The sequence below is a fragment of the Coturnix japonica genome, chromosome 22 (genome assembly GCF_054131305.1).
Source record: "Coturnix japonica strain WE chromosome 22, WE-NBRP24, whole genome shotgun sequence".
Classification (NCBI taxonomy): Eukaryota; Metazoa; Chordata; class Aves; order Galliformes; family Phasianidae; genus Coturnix; species Coturnix japonica.
Window position 1 is genome coordinate 2,082,910 of NC_140684.1, and position 8,465 is coordinate 2,091,374.

General features: G+C 49.2%; 2 long non-coding RNA genes across 2 annotated transcripts; both read right to left on the reverse strand.

The window, feature by feature from the left end:
• Positions 1-5,282: 5,282 nt before the first annotated feature.
• Positions 5,283-6,063, reverse strand: LOC146757368 (uncharacterized). Its single transcript, XR_014936356.1, has 3 exons — positions 5,997-6,063; positions 5,788-5,834; positions 5,283-5,535 (listed from the first exon to the last, which is right to left on the reverse strand). It is a non-coding gene; the product is annotated as an uncharacterized LOC146757368 (long non-coding RNA).
• A 241-nt stretch (positions 6,064-6,304) lies between these two features.
• Positions 6,305-6,810, reverse strand: LOC146757369 (uncharacterized). Its single transcript, XR_014936357.1, has 3 exons — positions 6,720-6,810; positions 6,490-6,549; positions 6,305-6,382 (listed from the first exon to the last, which is right to left on the reverse strand). It is a non-coding gene; the product is annotated as an uncharacterized LOC146757369 (long non-coding RNA).
• Between the last annotated feature and the right edge of the window lie 1,655 nt (positions 6,811-8,465).

The window sequence follows — 8,465 nt, forward strand, 5'->3', positions numbered from 1 at the left end:
TTGGGCTCGGGGCCGCCGTAACGCTGGGAGTGCCTGGGGTAGGGGGGAAGAGGGGGCTGCTTTTGTCAGCGGAGAAAGCCCTTATGGCGAGCAGATGGTCCTGGGAGCAGGTTTGCAGTAGCTGTCGTGCAGAAATTGAAGAAGGAAATATAAGGGGTTTCAAGCTGTTACAGCATTCGTATAAACCTGACAATCCTTCAGACTCGATAAGATGCAGAAATGAACATCTAAATACAGTTTTAGCAAACATTTTCTGGGACTGAATATGTTGGTAGGGCTGCAGCTGTGCAGCAGGTTTGGAGTTGTGAGCAACCAAGAACCTGGACATGAGTTGGAATTGTAACGTGCCGATGTCTGGAGATGTTCTCTCACTCAGTAAGTTGTGCATCTGCAGCCCATCCAGCCTTTAGGCGTGTGTGCTGCTTGAAGGCTGAAAAAGTTGGCAATTAATTTTACTGAAGTGAATCAAATGTTTAATATAATGGCGTTTTTAAATGTTCTGCTGAGTTGAGGCCTAAGTCAGTAGGATTACAGGAATACATCCATGTGAAGCAGTGGCAGGAAATGAAGTTCACAACAATCAATGTGGGAGAAGTGATGCTGATGATTTCCCAGCCCCCCCGATTTGCCTGCTGAGTGTCAGCAGTACAACCCATGTCTAGGGCAGCAGCAGCCAGCTGTCCTTCAGCTCAGACCATAAAACTGTTTATGTTCCACTGGTTTGTTCAAGTCCCAAACCAGCATCGTTTCTCTGTGTCTTCAGGGAGGGCCGGGCTGTGACATGTGCAGTGCTGTGGGGGCTCTGTGCCCCCTGCTGCTGCCCCGCACCACCTGCAGCTGTGCCCTGTGAGCTGCGGGATGCTTCCTGTGCTCCCCGGGAGAAGCTCCAGACTGTGTTAATGTGGCTGAGTGTGGTGGTGCAAAGGGGGGAGAGGAGTGAGCAGTGAGGGGCACGCCAGGCATCGTAATTGTGAATAACAGCCTTCAGCATCCATGGGCATTCGTTGTGATGCAGGCACTCTGCAGCTGAGTGAAATCCTGAGCACTGTTTTTCTGCTTGATGCCTCTCCTTGTTTGTTGCACAAAGTACAGCATGGAAACATTGCAGTGAGTGGCGCTGCTTTTAGAACCCTGTTGTGGAAGCAGTTCCTGTGCTGAACGGCTCCAACTTTCAGTCACTTCAGGAAACAGCCTCAGCTGTGCGGGTACAGAGCTCACGGGTGGGTTTTTGTGGGTGTGGCGTCATGAAATGATCTGAGGGACGTTGTGGTTTCATAAATGAACATAATGTGAAAAATAGTTATTTCGTCCTTTTTATTATCCTGAGTAGTCGGGGATTAGACACTTCATGTGATGCTCCACACAGTGCAGTGCAGGAGGGCACAGCACAGATCTGCTGCAGCCCTCTGCTCTGGAGTTCCATCTGCTGCTGGGGGGCACAGCTCTGCACTGCGGGGCTGTGGAAGGACAGGTGCTGTGCCTAATAAAGTGTGCTTGAAGGGAAGATCCTTTGGAAGATAAATGAGCGGAACAAAAAAAGAAGAACGTACATGATATTTCTAGTGTCTGGAAGGAGGTGAAATGCACTGCAAATATAGGAGATGTAGTAAAGAAGAGTAGCATTAATTTTCCAAATTCTGAAGGAATCTGAAATGTGAAAGTGAACTTTCTGCTTCATTGAGGATTGCTGTAACTACAGCTGCTGTTGCTGCTCTGCTGCTGGTTAAAGACTGAAGTTGCTGTGAAAGAACATGCAAATGTGATGAATTTTGGCCAGTGTTGCTGCCCTAGAGATCACTGCCGTTTTATTTCACAGTTTGAACAGGACATCACATGAAGCAGTGAAGAGAAGCTTCCAAGTAAACAAAGTGGTGGTGGCTCTGCACACATGGGTAAGCTGTGCAGCTCATCGCTGCCTGGCGGATCACCCAGAGCAGTAGCAAAGGAGTGTGGGACTGGCTTGGTTCAGATGGACATGGGCAATGTTTGCCCTTCAACAGCAAGCTTGCTTGAAGCAGGTGACTGCAAGGCGGCCCTGGCAGGCTGATGGCAAGCTTCTGAGAGGAAGTGGATTATGTCACACTGTGAACTTGTTGCTGTTTCCTTTCTGCGGGCATGCATTATGTTTTGTTGCAGTTTTTGTCATGTTTCATTTACGTTTGTATAAGTTCTACAGATATTTAAATATATTTTTGAAGAAGTGCCAGCTGCACAGATGGCAGTTGCACATAGTGCTGCACACGGCAGCGGTGATGGTGTGGTTGCCATCCCTGGGAAGAGAAACACAACTGGTGGAACAGAGCCGAGGTGGTGACGTGGCTTTTCTGCAGCAGTGGCAGGGAACAAGACAGCCTGGTACTATCAGTGCAGAAGGGAGGATCAGGGGATCGGCACATTTCCTAAGTGAAGCACAACACCACACGACAATGACTTCTGGAAGAGAATTTATGGCCAGCTTTGCAGCAAAAATGAACACTTAGCTGATCTCTGCCAGTCTTCGTGCTTTCAGCTTCATGCAAAATCAATTAAATAGAGGGGATTGTTTGAACTGACCTTAAAGATATGATGGTGATGCAAAGGAATTATTTTTAAGTGGCTGAAAAAAGTAAACTTGCTAAAAGCACTTGTTCTGGTTTTGTAATTTGGTTGGTGTTGCTATTCCACATCAGAACATCATATGGGATAATGGGAGTTCAGGGGACAAGTTTTTTTTTCTTTTCTGTGGACTGCCTTAAATGTGCATGTGGGGAGCGGCACCGGAGGGAGGTCAGGAAGGGGATGGGGTTTCTAGATCGGTGTGAGTGTGCTCTGAATACTTGACTTGAGTCTGTGTCATGGTGGGCAAGGGCACAGATTTCAATCAGCCTCAGCTTCTGTCTTTTGAATCGTGTCCTGAAGTTTGCTGACACTGTCATAAATGCTAATTCTTCATTTTTGTTGCTCCTAGACGGTTTGTTAGTTCTTGTTGTCTCTGAGCTATGCTTTTTCAAGATGATTGGAAGAGTCCATGAGATGCTAGTTGGACATGTCTGAGTAATCAGCCTCAACTGGTCTAGTAGGGAAATTTTTCTCAGGATTTGGATGTGGAGAAAGGCTTAGGGGTCCTGGTGGATGTCAAGCAGGGTAGGAGCCAGCAGTGTGAGCTTGCAGCCTGGAAGGTGAACTATATCTTGGGCTGCATTAATAAAGCATCTGCATTTGATAAGGAAGTTTACGAAAGAAAACAACGTCTTTATTCCAGGAATGTAATGGTTTTAGCTCTGGAGTACAAACTTGGATAGAGTCACAGTATGTGAAAGCACAGAAATGCCAAAAAAGAGCTCTCCTGGAGCTCATTCAGCAGTTGTGGATGGGGGGTCTGAACCCTTCTTTGTTTTTGGCTCAAGGTTTGCTTTCTGAGTCATTTCGTGTGTTAAAACTGTGACTTACCTAGATGAGAGGTGGGTGTTGCTCTGTGGCAGTTGGCATCACTGTGTGGTCAAGGTTACGTTTGAAAGCATTTCTGTGGAGCTGTTTGCCTCTGGAAGAGAGTGCTCTGGTGTGTTGACTTGCAGAAGATCTGGCCTGTGACTAAGCAACTCCAGCCTGGTATGGAAAAATTGGGGTATAATACCATTGTGTCCAGACAGGAGGATGCAGGTGGGCACTTTCCTGCTCCCGCTGATTTGCTGGCAAGGCCCAGAAGATGGGAACAAAGGAATTTCTGCTGAGGTTCCCTTAGCCAGAAGCCATCTCTCCAAAGAGAACTGACTTGACCTCCTTGGATTTATTTATAATTAAGTTTGTACTGATGATGGAAAGAACTACCATTGTAGATGTCAGCTGAACAACCACCCTGATGATCCCTCACTACTGAAGATCAACATCTGAACTACAAGCCGTGCAAATGATAAGTGACCATTACAGGTGATGGGACATGCTGCTCTTTGTGCATTGTCAAGGTACTTATCCAGAGAATTCTCTTCTTCCTTCTCCTATTTATATGGCTTATGTTGTCAAGTTTATAAGTAGAGTTGAATACTTAACGTGCTGAATGGAAAACGCAGAGATGAGGTTTTGCCTGTAGCTGCCTGTTGCCCCACATCCTAATGCTTCTGATAGAAACCTCTGAGGACCAGTTTACTGTAGGGCTGTGTGTATACATACTGCCTGGTGCAACAGCATCTGTGCATTGCTGTTTGTGCTTTGAATTCCTGGGCGATGGAATATTGGGAGTTGAACAGAAAACTTCCTGTGTGGTCAGGGAAATTTGGTTCATAAGAAGTTCATCAAGATATGTTAGCTTCATATTATAAGCCTTTCATGTAAGGTGACCTGAGGAAATATGGGATATCTTGGATGCTTTCTGTAGGTTCGAGCCTTACTGAAATGATGGGGAACTTGTGTCTGTTACTGAAATGGGTGCGGCCACGTGCTGAAAACTCTGAGGAGGAGACAAAGACCAAAACTGATATTTCACTTGATTGCTTGGGGGCAAATTGTTCCTTTAGCCATGAATTTCGAAAGCTTCTTTTTGTAGCTAAGTGACAGTATTAACTAAGATAGTTTTCCCTCAGCAGTTCACACTGTGTTCAGGGGAGTCATATCACTTACCAGTATCCCAGGACACTCTGCTTTCCAAATTTCTTACCTATGCCTTTGGAGAAGGGATTGAGCCTCCAATTCGTTGGTTATCAGCCTTGTGAAATAAGTTTAAGACTTGAAGTAGTAAAATAACTTGACCTCCACAAACCTCTTTCCCTCTTCGTGTTCATTTGAACCGTTTGGTCTTTGGGCAGGTTTGCCTTTTCCTATTAACTTGCATGGAGAATTGGCAAGTTGTCATTTGGGCTTTCAGGGATTAATGAGTGCCCACAGAATTCCTCGCTGCAAGTCAGCAAGGTAATGTTAAGCTGTTTTCCTTGGCTAGGTAGGTGTTCAGTCCTGCAGTAAGAGTTCTGAGAAAGCCTTCCTCAGATATTTTCTTACCACTGGTGTAGTCTGTGGCTTTTAGGAAATGCTTCTTCTCTAAGGGAATGGTCAGGTGCTGGAATGGGCTGCCCAAGGAGGTGGTGGAGTCACCAACCCTGGTAGTGTTCAAGAAACATTTGGATGTTGTACCCAGGGGCATGGTTTAGTGGGACATATTGGTGGTAGGTGGATGGTGGGACCTCTTGGAGGTCTTTTCCACCCTCGCTGAATCTCTGATTCCTGTTCCTAAGCTCCAGAATCCCACTGTCTCCTTCCTGTGGTTCAGCAGACATTTGTCAATGGGGTTTAATGCCTCATGCACAGATGACACATTTTTAGGGTTGGGGTTGATTTTATTGATGTTATTGGTGACAAGGGGGATGCATTTAATGGTTGTGTGGCCCCAATGGTGCCATGATGAAGGGCCATGGTATGTTCTGGGGTCAGAATAGAATGGGTTTTGGTGGACGGCTGCCAAGGGCAGTTGCCAGCTCCGCAGGCAGGACACAGTGGAGGGTGTCCCTATTCAGCATGACCAAGATGAAGAACACAAGCTGCAGCAGGCCCAAGAACAGCAGAAATCGCCTACGCAACAGAAGAAGGTTCAGTCAGATTCAGGGGCAGGTTTGTTACAGCATTTTCTGACCAGACCCATCAAACACCCCCACAGACCTGTGCTGTACAGGGAGCTACCAAATCTGTTATACTTAGACATAGGGCTGCCAAAATCCCCACCCCACCTGCTGTTCCCACCCAGGACACTAAGAAGGACTGAAGCTTTTCATCCCCAAAAAGTCCAAATCTGCCCAGTTGTCTCTGGACCGCAGGGCAACTCACCGCAGCCAGGTAGTGAGTGGGCGCCTTTGTGCTGCCGCCTGCTCATCCTGGAGGACAAGGCAAAGCAGAGAAACACATTGGGGTGTCTGAAGGTTTGGGCACTAAAACCCCTCCTTCATCCTCACAAATGGAAGTAGGCCCATATCCCCTGCTGTGGGCCTGAGGTGACCCTTTCCTCCCCAGGACCACAGCGGGGCTTTCTGACTTACCAGCTGCACAGCCACAGTTTCATACATGACGGAGCTTATGTGCTCCTTCCGGCATGTCACCTTCTTCTGTTACAGACAGTGGGAAGTGTGAGAGGAGGCCCTGGCTGGCACCGGCACCTCTTCTCCCCCAAGATGGCCACAGGGACCCGAGGCAGCTGCTCAGCCTGTGCTGGAGCTGGGACGGGCACCTCTTGGTGCCAGCCCTGCACAGGCCTGGCCTTCCCAAGTTTGTACCAGAGGTACAGATGTGGGGGGGCTGCTGGGATCCCCCTCTGCCTCAGGTCTGGGCTGTGCTGAGGCCTGACTTACGGGACAACACGCCTTTTGATGTTGTCCTCAGCTCTTTGGTGTTTCTTCATCTCCACCTCCACCTCTTCCCTCAGTGCCTGGAAAAACAAGGGTGCAGTCAGGAGCCCATCCTGTGCCTGCACGCAGGGGCCTCCCCCCGATGACGGCACTGTTCTCCATTCTCTCTCCCTCTTGGCCTCCTTACCTGGTGGATTTTTTGTTGTTCTTTGACAGTGTCTGCCAGTTCCGCAGACATCTTCTTACACTGTGAGACAATTGGGACCAGTTACATGGATGCAGGGTGGGAAAGGGCATTTGCAGCCTGTCCCCAGGGCACGGAAGGCCAGGCCAGAGCAAGGCAGCAAGGTCTGCATAGCCCTGGCTGCGCAGCCCGGCATCTCTACCCTGCGTGGATTCTGCAGGTGGATTACACACCTCTATGAGCTCCTCAAGAAGTGCAGAGGAGTGCGCATTGTCTCTCATCAGCGATTCCCAGGTGTAGATTCCTGCCATCACTTCACCTGCTGGTACATGAGAAGGCAGAGAGCGGTGTGAGGGGCACAGCAAGGCACGGGTGCTCCTGCGGACAGTACCCTGCCCTAAAGCACCATTGTGCACTGCAGCTCACGTGGGCTCCTTTCCAGCTGTACTTTGGCACAGCGGGCATCCCACATGCAGCCATGAGTGCTGACATGGGTACAGCTGCCAGCCTGTGGGCATGAGGGCCTTGCCCACCCTTCAGGCAAGCCTAGCCCATGGCACACTGTTTGAGACCCAACGTGACCATGCGCAGGCACAGCAAGAAGGGGAGGCAGAGCCTCAGGAATTCTGCCTACCACTCATTGCTCACAGCTGCAGACAAATTCACGTTGGTCCTTGACCACAGTGTGGACTAGGAGGGTACCAGAAGCACACTCTGCCTTCAGTCTCCTCTCCCAATCTCTCCCACCTCCTCGCAGTGCTGCTGCTCAGCACTAAGTGCTCTCAGTGCCCAGCGAGAAGTGCTTATGCTTCTCTGCAGGGTGGTTGTGTCACAATGCACTGGGAGGAGATGGACACCAGGGAAGAGTGGGGTACATATGTGAATTGGGGTTTTCAGGGGAGAAAAGCACTGAGTTTAAGAGCTGATCTGAGACAGTCGGCATGGCTTCATTAAGTGCCAGTCATGCCTGACAATGCCTTTGGCTTTCTATGATGGAGTAATGGCTTTGGTGGACAGGGGAAGGGTGGCACGTGTCATGTGTCTGGACTTTTGCAAAGCTTTTGACTTGGTCCTTCACCACATCGTTCTCTCTAAACTGGAGAGGTGTGGGTTTGAAGAACGGTTTGTTCGATGGGTTAGGAATTGGTTGGTTGGACACAGCCAAAGGGTTTGTGAGTGGCTGTCAGGGTAGAGGCCAGTCAAGAGCAGTGTTCCTCAGGGGGTCTGTCTTGGGACCAGTGCTTTTCATCGTCTTCGTCAGTGACAGACGGTGGCATCAAGTGCACCCTCAGCAAGTTTGTGGATGACACCAAGCTGAGTGGTGTGGTTGATACAGTGGAGAGAAGGGAAGCCATCCAGAGGGGATGGGACAGGCTGGAGAAGTGGGCCTATGAAAACCTAGTGAGTTTCAATAAAGCCAAGTGCAGGGTGCTGCACTTGGATCCGGGCAGTCCCAGGTGTTTAAACAGACTGGGCAGAGAACCTCTCGAGAGCAGCCCTGCAGAGAAGGATTTAGGAATCTTGCTAAATTTGAAGCCGGTCATGACCCAGCAGCGTGTGCTTGCTGCCCGGAAGGCCGGTTACGTTCTGCAAGAGGAATGGCCAGCACGGAGAGGGAGGCGATTGTCCCCCTCTACTCAGCTCTTTTGAGGCCCCATCTGGAGTACTGCATCCAGGCCTGGAACCCCCATTACAAGAAGAACACAGTGCTCTTGGAGTGGGTTCAGAGGAGGGCTACTGAGATGATCAGAAGAGCACCTTTTCTGTAAGGGTTGAGGGCAATTGGGCTTATTTAGCTTGGAGAAAAGAAAGCTCTGTGGAGACCTCATTTACTTGAAGGGAATATATAAGCAGGAGGGAGAATGGCTGTCTACGAGGGTTGGATAGTGGTAAGACAAGGCCTTTGAGCAAATTAAGCAAGAGATAGCCCGTTCTGTGGCCCTAGGGCCAGTACGGATGGGACAGGATGTGAAGAACAT